At 44.1% G+C, this 23,722-nt stretch overlaps 1 protein-coding gene across 5 annotated transcripts in view; it reads left to right on the forward strand.

Annotated features, from left to right (window-relative positions):
- PDC (phosducin) overlaps window positions 1-23,722 on the forward strand; it is a 60,610-nt gene that overhangs the window by 24,636 nt on the left and 12,252 nt on the right. Inside the window, exon 2 of one of the 5 annotated variants that reach the window (XM_072127229.1) lies at window positions 4,676-4,790. The exons of the other annotated variants lie outside the window; for them this stretch is intronic. The gene's annotated coding sequence lies outside the window, so the exon portion shown is untranslated. The remainder of the gene's footprint in view (window positions 1-4,675; window positions 4,791-23,722) is intronic. 5 annotated transcript variants of the gene reach the window in all.

The following is a 23,722-nucleotide window of genomic DNA, read 5'->3' on the forward strand; positions in this document are numbered from 1 at the left end:
GGCACTTCTTAAATACCTGTGCAAGCAGTTTGCACCTAAAAGAATGTGCAAAGTTCATCAGAAAACGGATGCAAAGCCCTTAGTAAATGTGCCCCAATATGTGTCAAATGCCTTTGAGCATCAATTACAGCATCACAATAATGCTGTTCACAAGTCAACTAATTGTCTGTTGAGGTAATGCATCCTCCTTTTCTTTTTTAAAGTGGTTAGCTTTGAGGTACAGAGTTTTGAGTTTCTACATGGTGACTCTGCTCTTCCCATATGTTGGGGATTTAGGTCTACAAAAAGTTCCAGTCCCTTAGCCTTGAGCACCTGTTCCCCAGTGATGAAACCTCAGCATTGCCGTCTATAAAGTTAAATGGGCTACATTCACAATGTGTAGGGGAGTTCAGTATTTAATAGGCACTGTAACACCACAACTGTTGGCCCATTGACACCAGTGGTGACCAAAGGACATGCCACCTTTATAAAATGAAACTGAATGGTCACGGCTTCATAGGTGTTAATGAAGCCCCTCAAGCACATTTGCATACTTTTAAAGATACTTTTAATACTTTTTTCTTAATAACAAAGACAGAAGAAGCTTGAAGAAGAGTGGATCCTGCCAGAGGGGTGACAGTTTGCTTGCTTGCTTTACAATCCAGGTAGTAGATGTCCTTTAATGGATCAGCCAGGCTTGTCTTTGAGACTAAGTGCTACACGGATGCCTCAAGTCTGTGTCAGTCACTGCACTGATTGCCCCTCTCCTTTTGAATACAGGTTAAAATAATCACCCTCATCCAAAAAGCTCTACACAATGCAAAACCTCCCTACCTCTCTCATCTCACTCTGTTCTACGATCTGCCAGTGATGTTAGATTATTCATTTCCTTAATTTGAACTGAATTAGTTCTCTGGAATGCCCTTCTCTTGACTATCAGTCTAATACTGAACTTCCAAAGCTTCAAACGGGCTCTTAACCCCTTACCGCGGAAGACACTTTTCACCTTCCTGACACGACTAATTTTTTGAAATATGACATGTGGTTCTAACTTTGGAACACTTTAACATATCCCAGTGATTTTGAAATTGTTTTCTTGTAAGACTTTGCACTTTATGTTAGTTGAACATTTTTGGTGGTATTTTTTGCATTTATTTATGGAAAAAAAACATATTTGGTGAAAATTTGCAATAATTCTCAATTTTCTGAATTTAAGCAAAGGCTTACGCGGGTGTTTTCCCGCTGATCATCGCCAGCGGCTTCAAAAGTATGGCAGTGCGTGCTGGGGATCGTTGCTCCCTGTGACTTCATCGGGTTGCTATGACCTGAGGGCTGCTTCGGGTAAATCAATGTGCTGATAGCACATTGTAATGAATGAGGTGTAAAATCCCCATATACTGCCATACTGTATATGATAGGATCGTACAGACAACCTAGGGTTAAAGTACCCTAGGGAGTCTGAAAAAGAATAAAAAAAAAAAAAAAAGTTTAAAAAAATATATATATTAAACAAACCTAAAAATTCAAATCACCCTTCCCTTTCCCTAGAACTGATATAAATATAAATAAACAGTAAAAATCATAAAGACATTAGGTATCGATGCGTTTTTCACTGCATTTAACCCTGTAGTGTAAAATCGCGCCCAAAGTCGAAAATGGCACTTTTTTGCCATTTAAAAAATTTTTTTAATTTCTATAAAAAGTGATCAAAAAGGTTGCACGGTCCTAAAACTGACAACATTGTAAACGTCATTAAAAGCCTCAAAAAATTACGGGGGCGTGGCCTGGCTATGGCGGAGAAGAGACGTGCATCTTGCTAGCTCCCGCTCTATCCCCGAGTAAAGCTGTTAAACACCGCGATCCAGCACATAAAATAGCTTTAAAATGGGACCCAAAAAGCGTCCAGACCCCAAAGCATCCTGCACCCCTCTAACCAGGACTGCCACAAAAGGCATCGGGAAATACTTATCCCCCGTTATGGCCGCACCACGAGGCACCGAAAAATCAGCCGGACCTTCTCCTGCCGGAACCGCACATCCATCATCCTCCGGAGGCCGTCAGAAAGAGGTAACGAGGGAGCCTGGTGGCGGGATAGAGAAAGCTGGCCCATCGGGTCGGAGCAGTCATAGCGCTACGAGCGCAGAGCATCCCCCGCTGAAGAGAGCCGCCAAGATGGCGGAACCCGCCGTGCAGCGCGGGAGCGTGGTGCAGCGGGAGCTAAGCGCTGACATCACCCTGTCAAGCAGTGGCTCACCGGCAGATGCCCCGACAACATCCTCGGGGAAGACGCTCCAGACAGCGCCACATAGCTGTCCCAGCAAGATGGAGATGGAGGGGGACCTTTCACAGCCGGCTCCAGCGAGGCCCCGATCTTCCATGGCCTCAGAAGTGTCAGAGGTGAGAGTCTCTCCAGGGAAGCAGGAATACAGGGGTGCACCAGCATGTGGGGATGAAGGGCAGCCCCCCTCCCCCTATCAGGGCTCTGGATCGTACTCCCCAAGAGATAATAGAGCATTGGGGGACTCACCATCACACACCTTCCATGAGGGCAGGGTGCCATCACCTAAAGTGACAGCCTCATATGGGAACATGTGCTCCCCGGCGTTATGGGCTTCCCAGGATGGGGAATGGCCGTCCACACCAATACACATCTCCCCAGCGGAATTTAATCCATCTGCCTCCATTCCACCTAATGGCTCTCAGGATCCTGATGGAGCAAATTTAGCCATGTCTCCTTTCTCAGAGGACTCATCACCTTCACCTCAATTGGCACAATCGAGACAAACAAGTGATTATATGCCAACCCTGTTGTCTCAAGAATTGGGAGCTTTAGCAGAATTACGAGCTCTCCGCACACATCTCCGTTCCATTCCCACTAGGGAGGACATGGAGAGTTATGTGGCTAGGCTGGAACAGTCTTATGCTGCAGAAATTGGGGTGGTCCGAGAGGATGTTCAAAGAGTGGCCGCCAGAGTTTCCACCTTAGAGGATAGTTCTTCTACCCTTGCCAACAGGGTAAATGACCACGATTCTATGCTGGCTGCGCATGCCTTTCAGCTTCAATTTATAGCTGACCAGCTGGACGATACAGAAAATAGAGGGAGGCGGAATAATATCAGAATCCGGGGCCTACCAGAAACAGTGGATAATACAAGTCTTCACGCCACCTTGCAGCAAATATTCAACTCGCTCTTGGAAGTCCCAGCGGACACACACTTGGAGCTGGATAGGGCACACCGTGCCTTGCAAGCCAAACCAGCTGCCCAAGAGCCTCCAAGGGATGTCATATGCAGGGTCCATAAATATCAAATAAAGGACACCATAATGACAAAGGCCAGAGAAGCTGGGGAGGTGGATTTCCAAGGCACACGTCTGCAACTGCTTCCAGATCTATCACGCCTCACTCTCCTTAAACGTAAAGCACTTAAGCCATTCCTGGAAGAATTGAGAAGAAGAAACATACCTTACTCATGGGGGTTCCCGTTCTGTTTACATATTCGGCATACAAGTGGGAGATACACTCTGCAGCATCCGGCAGATGTTCCGGGCATCTCTGAGGTCCTGGGTTTCCCTGCTCCCGTTATTACTGAATGGCCAAGGCTCCCTGTACCGGTAGGATGGAGGGGAATCGCTCCGCCACTTCCACCTCCAGCAAGACCTCCACGACAAAGAGGGCGTAGAGGCCAAAGAGGACGTGCAGCTCAGCTACCCCCAGCTCCGCAACCACTGAGAAATGCCCGGCCTCGAGATAACCAGTAACTTTGATTGATATTTCTCGCTGAATGTTTAATATATCCTCAGCACCGACCTCATGACTAGTGGATGGCCAACAGACGATAATTTGCTCACTATACACTACTGTCCACACTAGTGTCATGATGAGTTGGAAGAGTTTGTTTATCCCAAAATGGTTATTTACTATTCATCTTTTTCTCTTTTACACGGGTTCCAAGGTTCATTTGTGTTGGATACGCCTGATAATTACGTGTCTTAATACTCCAGAAACAGCTTTCAAGAGGGGTTTATAGAATTCACATCTCTCCTCTCTAGCTAGACATATCCCCCAGGGGTTTACGTGTATAGTAAACTATACGCGTGTTATTTTACTGCACCCCAATCTAGACCAGACGGTTTGACTATTTGTTATTCGTCTTGTCTGGTGTTCTCTCTTTTTGTGTTTTGTATTTTGTTCTGGATTGACTGTTGTTTGCTTGTTTGTCGTCCTTCTGTCCTTCCCCCTCAACTACCATCCTCCTCTATTTCCTTTCTTAGTCCCCCGCTCTTGGGGTTCCTCCTCACCTAGGAGCGCGATAGGATCTACTCGTTCGCCGCCATCATGAACAACCTGAGGTTATCATTCTGCTCCTTTAATGTAAAGGGGCTCAACGCTCCGGCAAAGAGAGGTCAAATCCTATACCGCCTTAACAAACAAAAAATACTTATTGCTCTGTTCCAGGAAACTCACTTTGTAGCTAATGCAGTCCCTGCCTGCCCGACGCACTTATATTCCAAATGGTATCACTGCCCACATCCTGAGCGTAAGGCTGGGGGGGTATCGGTAGCATTTCACAAGTCCCTTCAATTCACGCTCATGGACTCCAAATTTGACCCAGAGGGCAGATTTCTGTTCCTGAAAATTAGCTTACGCGGTTTTATATTTACTATTGCTAATGTTTATTTTCCCAACTCTGACCAGGTACCCTTCGGAGTGTCGGTGCTTCGCATGTTGGCAGACTTCGCAGATGGTTCTGATATAATTCTGGGCGGTGACTTTAACATGGTGATGGACGTAGACCTGGACACTACTGCGGGTAGGTCATCTGTCTCCCATGCAAAAAGACGTAGACTAAAAGCTGAGTTGCGAGCTTTACACCTAGTTGACATGTGGCGAACACTACATCCGTCAGGTAGGGAATATAGTTACCATTCCCTAGCACACAACACCTACCATAGGCTTGACCACTTGTTCCTCTCCCACCGGCTGCTTGACATGCTTCCACGATGCTCCATAGACACATTTTTGTGGTCAGACCACGCACCAGTCTTTGGTTCATTGGAAGGATCCCCTCATCCGGTTCGTAAGAGCTCATGGCGCCTTAATGATCATCTTCTAGATGATGCTCTTTGCATGGAGGAAATTAAATTAGCAATTAGGAAGGCAATAGAGGTTGCCGAATCGGAGGCTACCCCTCCCATACGTGTTTGGGAAGAGTCAAAACTTAAACTACAAAAAATTTTCATGGCACATGGGTCCAGGTTAAAGCGCGAGAGGGCTCATAAGCTTAAAACCACACTCCTCGCTCTGGCGGATAAGGAGTGCGTTAATAAAACCACTCCATCAGAGACTCTGAAAGCCGAAATAGCCCTATTACGACAGGAAGTACTTTCCATCTTAGACCAGAAATATAGGTGCGCTAGAGAACGCATGCACAAGGGGTTTTTCGAATATGGTGATAAGTGCGGTGCCTGGTTAGCGAAAATGATCCATCCACGCTCCCCGACCACGCATATTTTTTCTATAAATTCCCCGACCAAAGGTCTGGTCCACAAGGAATACCAGATTCTAGATGAGTTCTCCAAATTTTATTCTGCCCTATATAATATAAAAGATCAGGAATCCAGCCCTCCTGTCCCAACTACTGATCAAGTAGAGGCATACTTGACAACAAACCCCCTTCCAAAAATCCCGAATGAGGCAGCAGAGGCGTTGGAAAATAACTTCTCAGAAGAGGAGGTAGCTCTGGTCATCAAAAATCTAAAAACAGGTAAAAGCCCAGGCCCAGATGGTTTTACAACCAGATTCTATAAATCATACAAGTCTGAAGTCCTGCCCCTACTAACCAAGGCCTTTAACTCGGTCTCAGAGAAATGCCCTTTCCCAGACCAAGCTTTACAGGCATATATCACGGTAATTCCCAAACCAGGGAAAGATCAATCTCATTGTGGTAATTTCAGACCAATTTCACTACTGAATGTAGACACGAAGATATATTCCAAATTATTGGCCCTAAGACTCCAACCGTACATTCCCTCTTTAGTGCATCAGGAACAGGTTGGATTTGTCCCAGGAAGGGAGGCAAGGGACAACACCATTAAGACTATATCTTTGATTGAAAGAGCAAAAACATCTGGTGTTCCGATGTGCCTGCTCTCTATAGACGCTGAGAAAGCGTTCGATCGAGTCCATTGGGGGTTCCTAGAATCCACTTTGCGCTCCATTGGGTTGGGACCCCGAATGAGGGAAAAAATTTTGGCCTTGTACCATAGATCTACTGCGAGGGTCAAAGTGAATGGATCATTGTCTCTTCCATTCTCAATTTCCAATGGGACCAGGCAGGGATGCCCTCTGTCTCCTTTCCTGTACATACTGGTGATGGAGTCGTTGGCCATTGCTCTGAGAAACAATCCCGACATTAAGGGGCTTCAGATCACGCACACACATCACAAGATGTCGCTTTTCGCGGATGATCTGTTGCTATATGTAACTAACCCACAGATTTCACTCCCCTCAATATTAAAAGAATTCACCACCTTTGGTAAACTAAGTAACTTTAAAGTTAACCTACAAAAGTCTGAACTATTAAATATTTCTCTCACGCAAGAGGAAACAAAGCACTTAGCCTCGACCTTCCCATTTAGATGGGCTACCAACTCTATCAAATATTTGGGGGTGCAAATCTCTTCAGACTCTAGCTGCCTATACTCCCTGAATTACGAACCCCTGCTAAAATCCATCAATGCCGACTTAGCTAAATGGAAGGGATTAGGTCTGTCGTGGTTTGGGAGGATGAATGTCTTAAAAATGGATATCCTTCCTCGGCTATTGTATCTATTTCAAACAGTACCCATGGACATCCCGCGTGCTTTCTTCACGACCCTCCATAAAGCAGCACGCCAATTCATTTGGCGAGACACTGCTCCCCGCATACGGAGAAGCCTCCTAACAAGACCTAAACGCTTGGGGGGAGCGGGGCTCCCCGATTTCACTACTTATCATAGAGCTGCCATCGGAGCTTGCATTCTAGACCTCTTTCATCACAAAGAGGATAAGATTTGGGTTCGTTCAGAACTGGACCTCTCATCCCCCCATGCGTTGGGGTTCTTTTGGCTTCCTCCTTCCGTTACACTTCAGCATCTCCCGACCTCCTTCATGTTGAAAAAACTGCTACAAATATGGAGGAAGTTCGCGCTTAAATTGGGGATAATCGCTGTTCCGGGCCCCATGTCGCCTTTGCTGGGCAATCCCCAGTTTACACCAGGGCTCCGAGTTAGTTCTTTTTTGGGTCTGGGCCAGGAAATTGCGCCTAGAGTGAGAGACGTGGTATCCGACGAAGGAGTTCGTCCATTGGCAAATATAGGGGGGGGAGCAAGCTCAGGTCATTGGCTTAAATACTTCCAGCTGCGAAATTTCATCTCAACATTAGCCCCGCTGTCGACCCTAAACTCCTCTCTTACCACATTTGAGGAACTTTGCCTCACCAAGACCCCAATCACACACACCATCTCACTACTATATGGAATCTTTTTGACAAGGGAGACAGGAGACTGCAGACCGTACTACGCTAGGGCTTGGGAATCAGCTATTGGTAAGGAGCTAACCCCAGAGCAATGGGACACAGTTTATTCACTAACTCATGTTCTATCATCATCATGTAAACTGCAAGAGCTTAACTTTAAAATTCTTTCATGCTGGTACCGTACTCCGGTAAAGTTGAAACAAATATACCCCCAGGTCTCGGACCAATGCTGGCGATGTGAGAGGCATGTCGGAACAATGGTACATATATGGTGGAGCTGTCCCTCAATTGTACCCCTCTGGCATGATGTCAATCTTCTATATAATGCCTTAACAAAATCTAATTTGACTTTTACTCCAGAACAGGCTCTGCTTTCAGCTTTGTCTGGGCCCATCTCAAAGATTAAAAAAGGCATGTTGAGGCACTTTCTTGTCGCCACACGCCAGATTATTCCCAGACTTTGGAGGTCAACCACACCCCCGTCGAGAGCTGACTGGGTGGCTGCCATGACATACATTCATAGGATGGAAGAGCTCAAGGCAATAGATGAGGGTAGAGTGACGGGATTTCACGCCACGTGGTCCACCTGGCTGGTCTTCAAAGACTCACCTGCCCTCGCTACGTGGGTCTCGTCTGGGGTGGTTCCTTGACTTAAATGTACCTCACACCTTTACAGATCATCCCTCAGGATACCGATGCTTTCCTTGGTTGTATATTCTGATCTAGACGTGCTCCACCTCCTCCCTGTGTCAATTGTTGTATGCTTGGATGTATGATTGTAATTGTGTTTTAATGTTTGTTCCTGTTCTTAAAAACTTTTTACACGCATGAAGGTAACTCTGAACTGTTTGACGCTGCTCATCACCTCAAGCCACACAGCCTCAGCCCTGACCAGGCACATAGATAAGTAACATGAGTTTATCAGTTAGTTGACTATTAAGAGGCCATGTTAGTACTTTTGAATTGACCAAAAATTGTTTTAAGTCAGCACTGATCCGACATCGGCAATACACTTATCCTAAACTGCATGATTTTCAAGCCTCATGAGGCAAGAAGTTCAGGGATACAAGTTACCGGTTCAGAGAACCATCACATTGTTACGCTACTATTGTTACTTTTGTTTTTGGATTGTTCAGAAATACTCTTTGTATAACTTGTCTTGTACTTTCCAATAAACGTTTATTGACTCTAAAAGCCTCAAAAAATTACACCTCCAAAAGCTATGTATACTAATGTATAAAAAAGTTATTAGCGCCAGAGGATGGCAAAATCCCCCCCAATTTTTTTGAACAGGAGGTTTTAATTTTTGTAAATGTATGAAAACATTATAAAACCTATACAAATTTGGTATCTCGTAATTGTACCAACCCAAAGAATAAAGTAGACATGCCATTTGGGACATACAGTGAAATCCGTAAAATCCAAGCCCCCAAGAATACGGCACAAATGTGTTTTTTATACCATTTGGAATTTTTTTCCTGCTTCCCAGTACACGGCAAGGAATATTAAATACAACTATTTTGAAGTGTAATTTGTCACGCAGAAAATAAGCCATAACACAGTGCTGTACATGGAAAAATAAAAAAGTAATAGATTTTTGAAGGTGGGGAGTAAAAAATGAAAACGCAAATATGAAAAAGGGCTGCGTCGAGAAGGGGTTAATAAACAGTAAAAGTCATAAACACATTAGCTATCGCTGCGAAAATGCTCGATCAGAATATAACAACGATTTTTCACTGCCCTGTAACGGAAAATAGCACCCAAAATTGAAAATGGCAGTTTTTTGCCATTTTGAAAAATATAAAAAAAATAAATAAAAAGTGATCAAAGGGTCACACAGTCCCAAAAATGATAGCAATGAAAACTTCATAAAAAGTTGTAAAAAATGTCTCCACCCACAGCTCCGTAAATTGAAGTATGAAAAAGTTATTGGCGCCAGAACATTACATAAAAATATATTTGTACAGGAGGTTTTACCGTATATACTCGAGTATAAGCCGACCCGAATATAAGCCGAGACCCCTAATTTTACCACCAAAAACTGGGAAAACATATTGACTCGAGTATAAGCCGAGGGTGGGAAATGCATTGGTCACAGACACCCCCCCCCAGTATATAGCCAACCAGCCCCCTATAGTATACAGCCAGTCCAGCCTGCCCCCAGTAGTATACAGCACTGCCCCCAGTAGTATACAGCACTGCCCCCCAGTAGTATACAGCACTGCCCCCCAGTAGTATACAGCACTGCCCCCCAGTAGTATACAGCACGGCCCCCAGTAGTATACAGCCTGCCCCCATTAGAATACAGCACTGCCCCCAGTAGTATACAGCACTGCCCCCCAGTAGTATACAGCACCTTAGCCTGCCCCGTGTGGTATACAGCCCAGCCCAGCCCAGCCTTCCCCTGGTAGTATACGCCTGCCCCCAGTAGTATACAGCTTGCCCCAGCATTAAAATAATAAACGTATATACTCACCCTCCGGTGGCCCCGATGTGCAGCGCTGCTCCCCCGATGTCCGCGCGGCTCGTCTTCAGGCTTCCGCGCCCGTCTTCTTTCTTCTGCCGGGCGCCGCCATTGCTCTCTCTCTCAGCCAGCGCCTAGTATGACGCGTCGCTGCTGACGTCATACTAGGCGCCCACGGGAGAAGAACAATGGTGGCGCCCTGCAGAAGAAAGACGGGTGCGGAAGCCTGAAGACGAGCCGCACGGACATCGGGGAGCAGCGCTGCACATCGGGGCCACCGGAGGGTGAGTATATACGTTTATTATTTTTTAAGTATTTTTAACTTCCTATATGACTTGTGTATAAGCCGAGGGGACGTTTTTCAGCACATTTTTTGTGCTGAAAAACTCGGCTTATACACGAGTACATACGGTAATTTTTGTAAATGTAGGAAAACATTATGAAACCTATACAAGTTAGGTATCCACATAATCGTGCTGACCCAAGGCATAAATTAGACATGTCATTTGTGGCGCACAGTGAAAGCTGTAAAATCCAAGCCCACAAGAAACTGCCACAAATGCCTTTTTTTTACCATTTTCACTGCATTTGGAATTTTTTTCTCACTTCCCAGTACAGGGCATGGAAAATTAAATACTGTCACTATGAAGTGCAATTTGTTACGCAGAAAATAAGCCATCACGCATCTCTTTTCGTGTAAAATAAAAAATGTATAGATTTTTGAAGGTGGGGAGTGAAAAATAGAAATTAAAATGGCTTTTCGGGTGCCTACAAAACATTGATGTGATAAGACTAGTCTGTACTACAAGTAAAGTTTGAAAAAAAAATAATAACACAGATCAGGTTCACATAAATTGTCCTTAAAATCCAGCTCTAATATAAAACATGTAAAAACTTGCGACATATACAAATCTGTTTTTATACAGCAGAAAGGATTCCTCCACTGCATTGCAGTGCATTGGCTCCATGAGCTATTCCAAGATGTTCTTTGGCGGATTAACCCTGGATTACTGATGCTAAATCCTCAATTTTCGCCTGAATTTACTCTTTTTTCTTCTGTACTTCATACAGATATTTGATAAGCAGCCAATTTAAAAATTATATTAGTCCTCATCTACGTACACCAACACTGCAGATTTAGTTCAAGATTTATTGCAAAACGAGGTAGGTTTTAAAGTCTCCACATGTACACCTGGTTGAAAGAGATGTATAAAGACAGTCTTTATTATTTATTACTATACAGATATGCTTTTTTCACACATACTTGGCTATTTCTCCCCTAACTGTGCAGAGCCTTAGGGTGAAGACACACATGGCGTTTTTGGGCCGTTTTTAGTTAGTTCGTTTTCAGATCGTAAAAAACGCATGCGTTAAAAAACGCATGCGTTTTTGACATGTTTCACCAATTATCTTAATTCAAACTGCTCAAAAACGCAAGCGTTTTTTCCGATCTAAAAACGCTCTACTAAAAACCTCCCAAAAACGCCATGTGTGTCTTCACCCTAAGGCAGTGGTGGAGAACCTAAGCCAGAGTTGGAACTCGGAGGCACACAGGCTGTCTCCCAGGCACAGAGTTTGCCAGACATGGCATCTTCCTGCAGTCTCAGGTAGTCCAAGTAGTGCCCTGCTATTGTAAAGTGACCCATCCTGTGCTTCTTGGCCCTGTCCAAACAGTGAAAAGGTGTCGGATTGAACTTCAAATATTCTGGTAGAAATAAGTTTGTTACTGCCTAAATTGCTGTGTTGGCACTTTGGGAAAAGCTGGTGGTTTTTGAGTCACCCTTTGGGCACTCGATCTCTAAAAGGTTCACCATCACTGCCCTAAGGTGATGGAAATTTGTTAGGGCAAGAGGATTCACACATGATGGTCATTTCCCATATGCCCCATACATGTCCCCACTGATTGGTGATGCAACAAGTGTCTCATTATTGTGTGCAGTCTCCTTCCACGTACAGTAAATTTGTTAAATGCGACATACAGTGTTAGGCAGCATTCACACACATGTATGGGGGACGTATATACGGCCGATATATACGGCAGTGTGCATGTGGCCTTAGACTGGAATTTCAATTGTTCACCTGTGGGACAGTCCGAGCCTGCATATAGTGTCCCCACCCCCAGCTAAGCAGTCAGGAGCCCTCTGACTCCAGGCTACTCATTTCACATGCAGCTCCAGATAATACAGCTCAACATAAAAACACACATAATGGAACATGTATCATAAGTCTAGCAATTTCCGTCTGCTTTTCTTGGCTATTCTGCTAGTCAAATAGATTAATGATGATCAATAACAATTAAAAGATCTCCAATAATTAAAAAGTCCATCACACCTGCATTGCAAAGATGCCTTTGTCCATTTTCTGAGCATTTTCATTACAATATAACTATGTGTTTTAACTTACCTGTCTCCTTGTCATAATCATGTGCCTACTACCAGCATTTGCTTTGGTTTGGATGCATTTAACCCCTTCAGGACCTAGTCTATTTTGGCCTCTAGGACACGGTCCCTTTTTTCAAATCTGCCCTGTGTAACTATAAATGCTTATAGCTTTGGAACGCTTTAAAATATCCAGGGGATTTTGAGACTGTTTTCTCATGACACATTGTACTTCAAATTAGTTTTAAAATTTGGATGAAATCTTTTGTGAAAAAAGCTCTCTATTTTTGATGCAGATAGATAGTCATAGCACCCAAATAAATTCATAATTTACATTTCATAAATTTCTGCTTTATGTTGGCTTGGTTTCTTAAGATTCCACATATTTTACTAGAATGTTATGAGGCCATTTTCACATTTTTAGTAAAATCACCAAAATCCGTATTTAGATGGACCTGCTCAACTTCTAATTGACTGTGAGAGGCCTAAACAATAGCTATACTCATAACACTTTAACCCTATATAAGTAGAATGGGTGGTAGGTGGATGAATGGGACGTGAGGATAGCCCTTTTTTTGGGGCTACTGGGGCGTGGAGTAGCAGGACATGAGGCTACTAGTCGCGGTGACTCCACGCCCCAGTAGCCACGTTACTCCACCATTTAATCTTCGGCGCGCAGCTCCTCGTAGCAGTGCGCCCTCATCCTAGTCCCTGGCGTTCTGCGCATGCGCAGAACGCAGGCCTTCAGCTGCACGGCCGAGGCTCCGAGGCTGGCTCTACTGCGCATGCGCAGAAGGCTGCAGATGCCGGGGGACTCGGACAAGGGCACGAGGAGCTGCGCACCGAAGATTAAATGGTAGGCGGAGTAACGTGGCTACTGGGGCGTGGAGTAGCCGCGACTAGTAGCCTCATGTCCGGCTACTCCACGCCCCGGTAGCCGCCTAAAAAAATTTACATATGCCTGCATTAAAGTTTTCTAAAAGATAACCGGGACGTGAGGATTAGCCCAAAAAAGGGCTATCCTCACGTCCCATTCATCCACCTACCACCCGTTCTACCTTTATAGGTAGAATCGGGGTGGTAGGTTCCCTTTAAGTGTTTTATAGCGGTTGAAACAAAATGGAGGTGCGGTCTACAGATTGTAATTTTTTTGACAATACATTCATTTTGGGTGGGAAATTAAACATTTTCAATGGATTAAATGAAAAAAGGCTCCACAAAGTTTCATACCCAATTTCTCCCGAGTGTCAATCCCCCATATGTGGTGATAACCTGCTGTGCGGGTGCACCGCCTGGGCATAGAATGGAAGGAGGCGCCATCCAGAGCAGATTTGCATTGTCACATTGTACAGGATATAATTTTTTTTCTTTTTTTAATGGGGACCTATTGGGACTTATTATTTTTTTGCCACATGAGATGCACTTTTATGAAACATCATTTTGGGGCATCTATAGCTAATTGGTGAGATTTTATTAACTCTTTGTTGGTGTAAGAAATGAATTTTTCATCAATTTCATCAATTTTTAGGAAGTTTTTTTTGTCCGTTTACCAAACCATAAAAATAGTATATTATTTTTATTCCATGGGTCACCACGATTCTGAAAATACCTCATTTATATGGCTTTTTTAAAAAAAATTCCCATTTTTGCAGAATAAAAAGGAATCAATCGAAAATGTAGTCAATTTTAGCATCACCATCTTTTATATGCACAACTTTTTTATTTTTCAGCTGGCAAATCTAGTTGAGCGCTTATTTTTTGCGTGATGCGTTGTTCTTTTTAGTGGTCTTATTTTAGAGTGCATACATTTTTTTATCACTTTTTGGAGCATTTTTTAAAGGGTATTAATTAAAAGTTATATACCCATATATACCAAATATGTGTGGGTTTTGTGTATTTTGTTTAATTTTACTGAATAAAAGCTAATTTGGAGAAAATCTTGTTCATTTTAGCATCACCATCTTTTCATATGTATTCCTTTTTTTTCTGCTGACAAATCTGGTTAGGGGCTTATTATTTGCTAGAAGAGTTGTTCTTTTTAGTGGGCTTATTTTAGAGTGTGTAACATTTTTTTAATCACTTTTTGGAGCATTTTTTAAAGATATTAATTAAAAAGTATCTTTCTTTGGAATTTTTTTAGATTGTCACGGACGTGGCAATACCAAATATGTGTGTGTGTGGGGGGGGGGGTTTGTGAGTTTGTGTTTTTTATACTTTATTAAGTGTTTTTATGTGAAACTGACATTTAGGGGCTAATATTTTTATGTATTTATTTTTTATTTTTTCTAATTTTTAAACATTAGTGTTTTTAACTTTTTTTTACTTGTACATACTTGAATTTGAACCAGCGATGCTCAGCAGTGTAAACTTTCTGAGGATACAGACGCAGACAGTTTACAGTCAGACCCCGAAGGATTCTGACTGCAAGGAACAATCCATAGGGGGAAGACCCTTACACGCCACAGTCATGCATGACTGCTGCGTGTAAAGGGTTAACACTCACAATTGGTGCCGGATCTCAACGAGGATGTTAGACCAATGCGGGTGTTAGCACGGTGTTAGCTGTAATATACAGCTGACAGCCACTGCTTTTGGTGCCGTCTCCATTCGTGAGCCGGTGCTAGAAGCGGGACGTTATAGAACATTCCCTTGCGGGAAGTATCTTCTCGCAGGGACGTACTATAACATCCTGGTGCGCGTATGGCTTAAAACAAACCACTTTTTTTGTCTGTGCTGCTCAATCATCCCTCATCTCTCAGCCCCAACCATTCTGCTTATGTATTAGATCACCACATGTGAGCTGACATCAGTGGGGGAGGTAGGGGTTGTACACGCGCCAAAAGGTGGAGACTTAGACCTGAGGAGTGATTGAGTAGCACAGCCAAAACAAGTGTTTTTTTTAGATTAAAATAAAAATGTTTATAGAGAAAATCCCATTTGTTTTCATATTGCCACTAGAGATGAGTGAGCACTAAAATGCTCGAGGGCTCGTTATTCGAGACAAACTTTTCCAGATGCTCGAGTGCTCGTCTCGAATAACGAGCCCCATGGAAGTCAATGGGAGACTCGAGCATTTTTCAAAGGGACCATGGTTCCGGAATAAAATGTGTTATTTAATTGAAAAAGAATGTCTTCTGATAAGTTAGCAGATGTATTCACTGCTTCACTGTTCCGCGCGTATATTATCTCCCGACAAGTTAGCAGATGTGAAGAACAGTGAAGAATAGAATAAAAACTGTGAACACAGGATCATTTAAGTGAAAAACGCAGTGAAAAACACAGTGAAGAATAGATTGCAGATGTTCGGCACATCTGCTTACTTGTCGGGAGATACGCTGTCCCGGGATCCACTCCTCATCTTCCACTGAAGTCTCCCCGATCTCTCTGTCCTTCCCGATGTCTCAGTGCTGCCCCGATGTCTCTGTGCTGCTTCCCGGTGTCTCAGTCCTGCTCACCGTGTTCTTCAATGTGTTCTTCACACATATATATTGTTCTTCACATACTATTTTGTTCGCACCGTTCTGCGCGTATCTCCCGACAAGTAAGCAGATGTGCCGAACATCTTTAATCTATTCTTCACTGTGTTTTTCACTTAAATGATCCTGTGTTCACTCTGTTCTCTGTTTTTATTACATTTTTAATTGTTCTTCACTGTGTTTTTTTAATTAAGTGCTCGATCTCGAGCAGGGGAAATACTCATCCGAGCAACGAGCCGTTTCGAGTACCTTAATACTCGAACGAGCATCAAGCTCGGGCGAGTATACTCGCTCATCTCTGATTGCCATCTTTTTGGAGATATAACTTTAATATTTTTTTGGTTGACAGAGATGGTTTAGAGCTTATTTTTTACATGTTGAGTTCTTCTTTTTAGTGGTACCATTTTGCCACTTTTTTGGAACATTTTTGTTAAAGGACATCTATCACTAGATGAAGGATTGTAAACCAAACATACAGAAAAATACTGGTATGTGCCCCCTCTGGCAGGATCTGCTATTATTTTAGCTTCATATGCCCTTGTTTTTAAGAAAAAAAAGGCTTTAAAAGTTATGTAAATGAGCCTGAGGGACTCCAGACTCCATTCATTCCTATGGAGCCCAGAACCCCTCAGACTCATTTACATAATATAAAAAGCCTTTTTTTCTTAAAAATCCTGCCAGAGGGAGCACATACTAGTATGTGGGGGTGCTTAGTTTACAATCCTTGATCTGGTGATGGATGTCCTTTAAATGATTTTATGAAAAATGTAAATTTTTGGCAAGTTTTACGGGGTTCATTCAGTGGGTTTAATAATGTTAGTGATTTATTGTTATGGATGCAGCAATACTAAATATAGGGTTTTTTGTGATTTTGTGTTTTTTGTACTTTATTAGATGTCTATGAGAATGTTGGTGTTTAGGCGACTTTTAATTAATTATTTTTATAAAAAAAGACTTTATGTGTTAAACTTTTTTGTTTTCCTGTTTGAAAAAGCGATCCTGCGTTTAAGCTCTTATTCATCTAACACAGTGCAATACAGGTGCATTGCACTGTGTTATCTAACATGCTCAATGTGTTATTTGCACATGCTCAGTGTGCTACAGCGGGCTCTTGTCTGGAGGCAGGAGGAAATCGGGCAGCCCCGGGGCACTGGCCAGACCTCGTGGCTGTCATCGGCGTAGCCGACACCCCCGGTAAGCGCCAAATCACTTCAGAAGCCTGTTACACTCTGCGGTCATGTGTGACCGTGGCATGTAAGGGGCTAACACCCATGATCGGAGGAATTTCTGAGCTCAGGTGTTAGAGGAGGGTGTAAGCTTAAGCTTTAAGATACAGCTGACACCCACTGCTTCTGGTGCCAGCTCTGTTCTGGAGTTGGTGCCAGAAGCTTGATGTACTATTACATCTTGTGTCGGTAAGTAACTGCTGACTGTGATGTACTACTATGTTTAGTGTCGGTAAGGAGTTAAGGTTATCATGCTATAAAAAGATTGTTGCCTTCTCAATGGTCTAGAGCAGGGGTGTCAAACTCATTTGCACCAGGGGTCACAACAGCATCGCGGTTGCCTTAAAGAGTCCGATGGTAATTTTATTACTCTATAATAGTGTTTATTTTTGCAATTTACTAACTTTTTGTACATTTAAAAAACAAACAGATTAACGAGATTGCCGGCTGTTACATATTTTTCCACCACAATACAGAAGTATTAATGTCATTAGGAGGTAATAGTCAGGATGTTACATTACTTATGAAATACATGTGGAGTATTATACAAAGCTGAAAAGCAAAACATTGTAGCCGGACCTCTTGCTAAGACGTGGAACAACGCTGACGTTTAGACAATTACACTCACACATACACACCCATACACTCAGTCTCCTTCTTTATGGGAATAAGCGAAGACCATAAGGAATTATAAGGCAGCATGGGGATTCTCACACCATCTGGACCAGATGCGCTTATATTTCTGGGGGCACTTCCTGTTTACGTACAAAGAGCGGTATTGGGGAACAACACTGTTAATGAGTAGTATCCACCATTTTAATAGGGGAGGGTCCTGGTCTTTCCAAGACATCATCACCACTTTCCGGGCATAGTATAAGGTGTACCTGAAGAAGATTTTATCATAGTGGCCATTGATAACCTCATTCATAATGCCAAGAAGACATGCAGAGGGGGACATTATACACAGGAATTCAAAGTGTTGATTAAGGAATTCCAGCACTTCGACCAAAAAACATGAATCTTAGGGAAGGTCCAGACACAATGCCGGAAGGAACCAACTTCAGCCTTACAGCGGAAACATAAATTATTGGGCATTACTCCCATGCAAATAATTTTGCAGGAGTGAAATACACTTGGTGGAGAAATTTAGACTGGATCAGGAAGTCCCTTGCACTCCCCCAGTCATCATCAGAAAGGTCAGGGACATCACACCTCCAACATTCCAGGGTCTTGTCAAATGGCCTGGTTTTTTGGCCAGGAAGTACAGGGAGACAGTAGACCCCTGCAAAATCAGGTATACATCAAAATAAGGGGGAGACATATAGCAGCATGAAAGTATATTATCAGTTATCATTCAGAAGGCGGGGGCCTCCCAGCAGCTGCTCTAGGGGCAGCATCAACCCAGTGAAGGGCTTTGGATGGAGAAGTGAAGAATCTGGTCTTCTGGTCATCCACAATATGAAGCCTTGAAAGATATATCATGGAATACTTATATCCCTTGTCCTGGAGGCGAGCACGGACTTCTGTGAATTGAGCTTGTTGTTTTCATACTGATGCAGAGAGGTCAGGATAAAAAGACACTCTATTATCAGCATAACGGATTTCACCCGTGGTGCGGACCGCCGTTAGTATAGAATTCCTGTCCCTGAAATGCAGCAGCCGGGCTCCACCTCAGATATTCTGTGCTCTGTTTCTGTAATACGTTCCTTGGCTCTATGAACGTTATGGCTCAGTATAACAAAGTCCTGTCTTAGCTCATCCACTTTGGTAACAAGTTTAGACTGGCACATGTTTATGGCCGCCAGCACCTCTGCAAACTTGCGGTCAAGCACCACAGATGGGTCAGTAGTGTCCTTGAGGCATACAAGCTGTGGCTTTGGGAATTGTCAAAGAGGGAGGGGGATGGATTCGGGGACCCCTGAGGAGAGCAGGGGTGTGTGTGGGAAAATTTCCCCAACTTTTTTGAAGCATTAGACTGTATCTGTGCCAACACAGCTTGTGAGGTAGAGCAATCCTGAGCATCCAACGGCTCTAAGGAATGGAGCAGGGGGGCTTTTGGGATGGATTCATCATCTGAGGGAGGCACAGATGCACTTGCTGCCTTAGATAGCTTGGCTGTTTTTCTCCTATTGCCCATGGTAGCAGACTGGGCCGGAAAGGGTTAATATAAAATGGAGTTGATACTATACACCAACAGGGGTCCCCAGAATGAGTAGCCAGGGGCACTGAAATGAGCAGTCCTACCTTCGCTTTGAGGTTGCCGGCAATGGAAGGGTTAAATCCTGGAGCCAGATCAGTTTGTAGTGCTGGGGCAACGGTGGGAGTCCAGGGTACATGAGACAGCAGAGTGAAGGGCGTAAGGCTGTCTGCAGAAGAGCGCAGAGGGGGGTTGCATGCGGGGGCCTGCTCTCCCTCTCAGGTGCCAACCAGGGCCGAGATGGGTTACCCCAGGACCGGAGCGGATCCCCCTGCTGCTAGATGGTGCTGTCGCCCGGCTGACAACAGCCCAGGAAGGAATGGAGGCAGGTCCTCTCACCCCGCGGTCCGGATAAAGAGCTTTGCCGGGAATGCAGTCCGGAGGTATGTTCCCATCGCTGCAGACAGTGGAGAGGAGCGATGGACGCGCGCCGGCTCCCACGTGGCACCCGTGGCAGTAGGCCAGAGAAGAAGTCCGGCAGGACTAACGGGACTAAATAAAAATTACCGGAGGCTGCGTTCACATGTGCTGATTTTGTTGCATTTCAAAACAAACACACTCCTCCTGCATTTACTACACTGCATTTCAAATGATTATGCAAATTATATTTATCTCTGATTTTTCTAAATGGTCGATGCCAGTGACAGTCCGTGTAATAGAAGTCATTATCCATCAGAGTATAAATAAAAAAATTTTATTTTGATTTTTCCCAATGTTAACAGTAAATTCTTTAAAATATAAAAGCCACAAAATGCACACCAGAGTTTCCAAACATTTTATCGGTTATAAAAAACTGAAAATGGTAATTTGTTAAATTTTCAGCATTATGAGGTCACAGTCGTTGAAATCAAAAGCTATTGCAATCCAAAACACCCAAACAGGCAAAGTTACATGCAACATAGGACCCTTCTTTGATATCACCTTCACAATTCTTGCATCCATTGAACTTGTGAGTTTTTGAAGAGTTTCTGCTTGAATTATTTTGCATGATGTCAGAATAGCCTCCCGAAACTGCTGTTTTGATGTGAAAGGTCCCCCACTTGCATAGATCTTTTGCTTGATGATACTCCAAAGGTTCTCTATAGGGTTGAGATCAGGGGAAGATAGTCCCCTTTTTATGCCGATAGCAGCCAATGACACAGAGGTATCTGTGCAGCATGAGATTGTGCATCATTATGCATAAAGATGATTTTGCTCCGGAAAGAATGATTCTTCTTTTTGTGCCATGGAAAAAATGGTCAGTCCCACACTCTAAGTATTTTGCCAAGGTAATTTTTACACCATCAGGAACCGTAAGGAACTTCCAGCTTTCTGATTCAGACCCAAGACATCACTCTGCCAGCTCGTTTCTGATGTTGCAGCCTTGTTGAGACATGATAGCCTTCCACCAACCATCCACTACTCCATCCACCTGGACCATCCAGGATTGCATGATGCTCATCAGTAAACAAGACTGTTTGAAAATTAGTCGTCATGTATGCCTGGACCCACTGCTACCATTTCTGCTTCGGAGCACTGGTTAGGGGTGGCCGAACAGTAGGTTTATGCACCACAGCAAGTCTTTGAAGGATCCTAAACCTTGAGGCAAGTGGGACTCCAAAGGCACCAGCAGCTTCAAATATCTGTTTGCTGGTTTGTAATGCCATAGAAGCTGCTCTCTTAATCCGATAAAGTTGCCTGGCAGAAACCTTCCTAATTTTATCTGCACAAACACGTGTTTTGAATCAGCCACAAATCTATTCACGGTACGATGATCATGCTTTATTTTTCGTGAAATATCTACTATTTTTATACCTTGTCCAAGGCATTGCACTATTTGATGCTCTATGGCAACAGAAATGTCCTTTTTCTTTCCCATTTTATTTGAAACTTATGGACTGCTTAATAATGTGGAACATCCTTCTTAGATAGTTTTCCTTAAGAAGCCCTGACACACAATACCATCCATGAGTTTCATTGCAAAACAAAAATGTTTATCTTTACGACACTTAATTCAATTTGCATAATAATTTGGAACATGGTGTAAATGAGATGCAAACGCATTCTTATTTCAATAGGTGATTGCAAGAAGAGTCTGTACATTAAGAAAAGCAACCACAATGCAATAGCCACTTGTGAATACGGCCTCAGACATTGGCGTGGCCAGTATATGTCTCCACAGCAAGCAATAGCCAGAGTACTACCACAGCGGCCAGAAGGCCCCACCAAGCAGCCACAGTGCCCCCCCAGGAGTAGCCACAGTGCCCCACACCTATCCTCCCAGCAGCAGCCACAGTGTCCCACACCTACCCTCCAGCAGCCACAGTGCCCTAAACCTACCACCAGCAGCTACAGTGCCCCACACCACCTGACAGCAGCAGCTCCAATGCCCCTCATCTTTCCCCCCTCCCCCAGCAGCCCCAGTGCCCCTCTCATTTCCACCTTTCTCCAGCAGCCACAGTTCCCTTTATGTCCTCCCACCCACCCCAGCAGTCGCAGTTCACCCTCATCTCACCCCACCCAGCAGCCACAGTGCCCCTCTTCTTTCTCCTCCTCCTCCTCCAGCAGTCACAGTTCCCCTAATTTTCCCCACTCTCCCCCCAGAAGCCACAGTGCCCTTCATCTTTCCCTCTTTTGCCAGCAGCCACATTGCCCCTCATCTTTCCCCCCTCCCACAGCAGCCTCTGCACTGCTGTGGAAAATAAAATCACCTTCCCTGCTACTCTGAAGCAGCAGCCACCCTCGCTCCTGTGCGCGCCTATTGTACGCGAAAGCTCTGTAGCCTGAACGCGTGATGACGCGTGATGACGTCGACATAAAGTGTGCTGGCTTCGGAGCTGGCATTTACAATGGGGGCACACAAGGGCGAAGACGAAGAGGATGGCTGCTGCTTTGGGGAGCGGGGAAAGGTGAATATTGGACCCTGTCTCTATGCGGCACTCCCAGAGCTGGGTCAGATAACACAAGGCCACGGGCCGGATTTGGCCCAAAGGCCTTGGGTTTAACACCGTGGTCTAGAGTTTGTAAATAATCTGATGTTTAATGCATAAAACATATGCTGTAATATAAACTTTATAGTTAAAACCAGATGTTAACATATACTATATAAAAAGACAAATATGCATGCAAAAAAGGAGATGACAATGTATGACAATGATTGAGAAATTTGCATGTTTGTCCTGGAATGTCCGGGACCTGGGATCGGCTAGGAAGAGGAAGGCAATATTTGATTATGTCAAAGACAATTCAGCACAGGTGGCAGGGCTACAAGAGATGCATCTGTCAAAGGACACAAAGGTGGGATTCATTCAAGGGTACCATTCTTTCCACATGAGTTACTCTAGAGGGGTGAGCTTGCCCATCAACAAGGTACTGTCCTTAATATGCTATTCTACATTTACAGACCGGCAGGGCCGGTATGTAGCGGTACATGGTCAGATATACAGATGGTAATGTGTGTTAGTGGTCGTATACATACCCGCCCCAATACCTCTAAGAGACCATATGGAGAAACTGGCTTAGCTGCCAGATGTGCCCTTAATAGTGATGGGGGATTTCAATATGTTGACCTGTGATGGGAAATATAGATTTGCCTCGTGTGGGAGAAGGTGGAGTAGTACCGAGGACATTATCGGACAATACCCCTATCTTGCTAACAGTTAACTGTGTGTGTGTGGGGGGGGGGGGATGAATGCTTTATGGCTTTATGCTTCAAGTTAGAGTCGGAGAAAGCATGGGTAGATGCACAGCAATGGTTTACTGAGCATTTGATGGAATAGACAGACAAACCTATGTTTTTAAAACAACAGTATTATGTGGAGGGGGAGCTGATGGGTAGGCTGCTGGCAAAATGGCGCAAGCCCAGAAAGAACATTACTATGTGTATGGGTTGAAGGACATGGGAGGTAGCTTGATCTCTGTCACCAAATGGATAGTTTTTGGCACCTTCTATAGGCATCCATATGCAACGAGGGTGGATTACACTGCGGCCCAGTTGGGGAAATTTATGAGGGAAATTGATATGCCAGTGTTGAGACTAGAAGCAAGGGAGCGTCTGGAGGCCCCGATCACCCTAGAAGAGTTGGAAGCAGCGGTGTGAGGTATGGCAAATGATAAGGCCCCAGGGATAGATAGGCTTATGGCAGAAGTATATAAGGAATTTGGGAATATTTTACTGCAGCAATGGTGGGAGACACTGGAGGAGAGTTTTAAGTAGGGTACTTTGCTGTTTCGAGGAGGGTAGTTTAATGTTTTTGACATCAGACATAAAAATCCTAGCTGAGGTTTCAGATAATAGACTGGGATCAGTGGTGGGATCGGTAATACATAGGGATCAATCAGGATTTATTCCGTCCGAATCTATGACGATTAATCACAGGACCACAAGAACTGGAGGAAGCAGTGATAGTCTCTTTGGGCGCTGCTAAAGCCTTCGATAGCATAGAATGGGGCTACATGCGTGCTGTTCTTGCAAAGCTGGGAGTTGGACCCAACTTTATCTGATGG

The sequence above is a fragment of the Engystomops pustulosus genome, chromosome 10 (genome assembly GCF_040894005.1).
Source record: "Engystomops pustulosus chromosome 10, aEngPut4.maternal, whole genome shotgun sequence".
In the NCBI taxonomy this organism is placed as follows: Eukaryota; Metazoa; Chordata; class Amphibia; order Anura; family Leptodactylidae; genus Engystomops; species Engystomops pustulosus.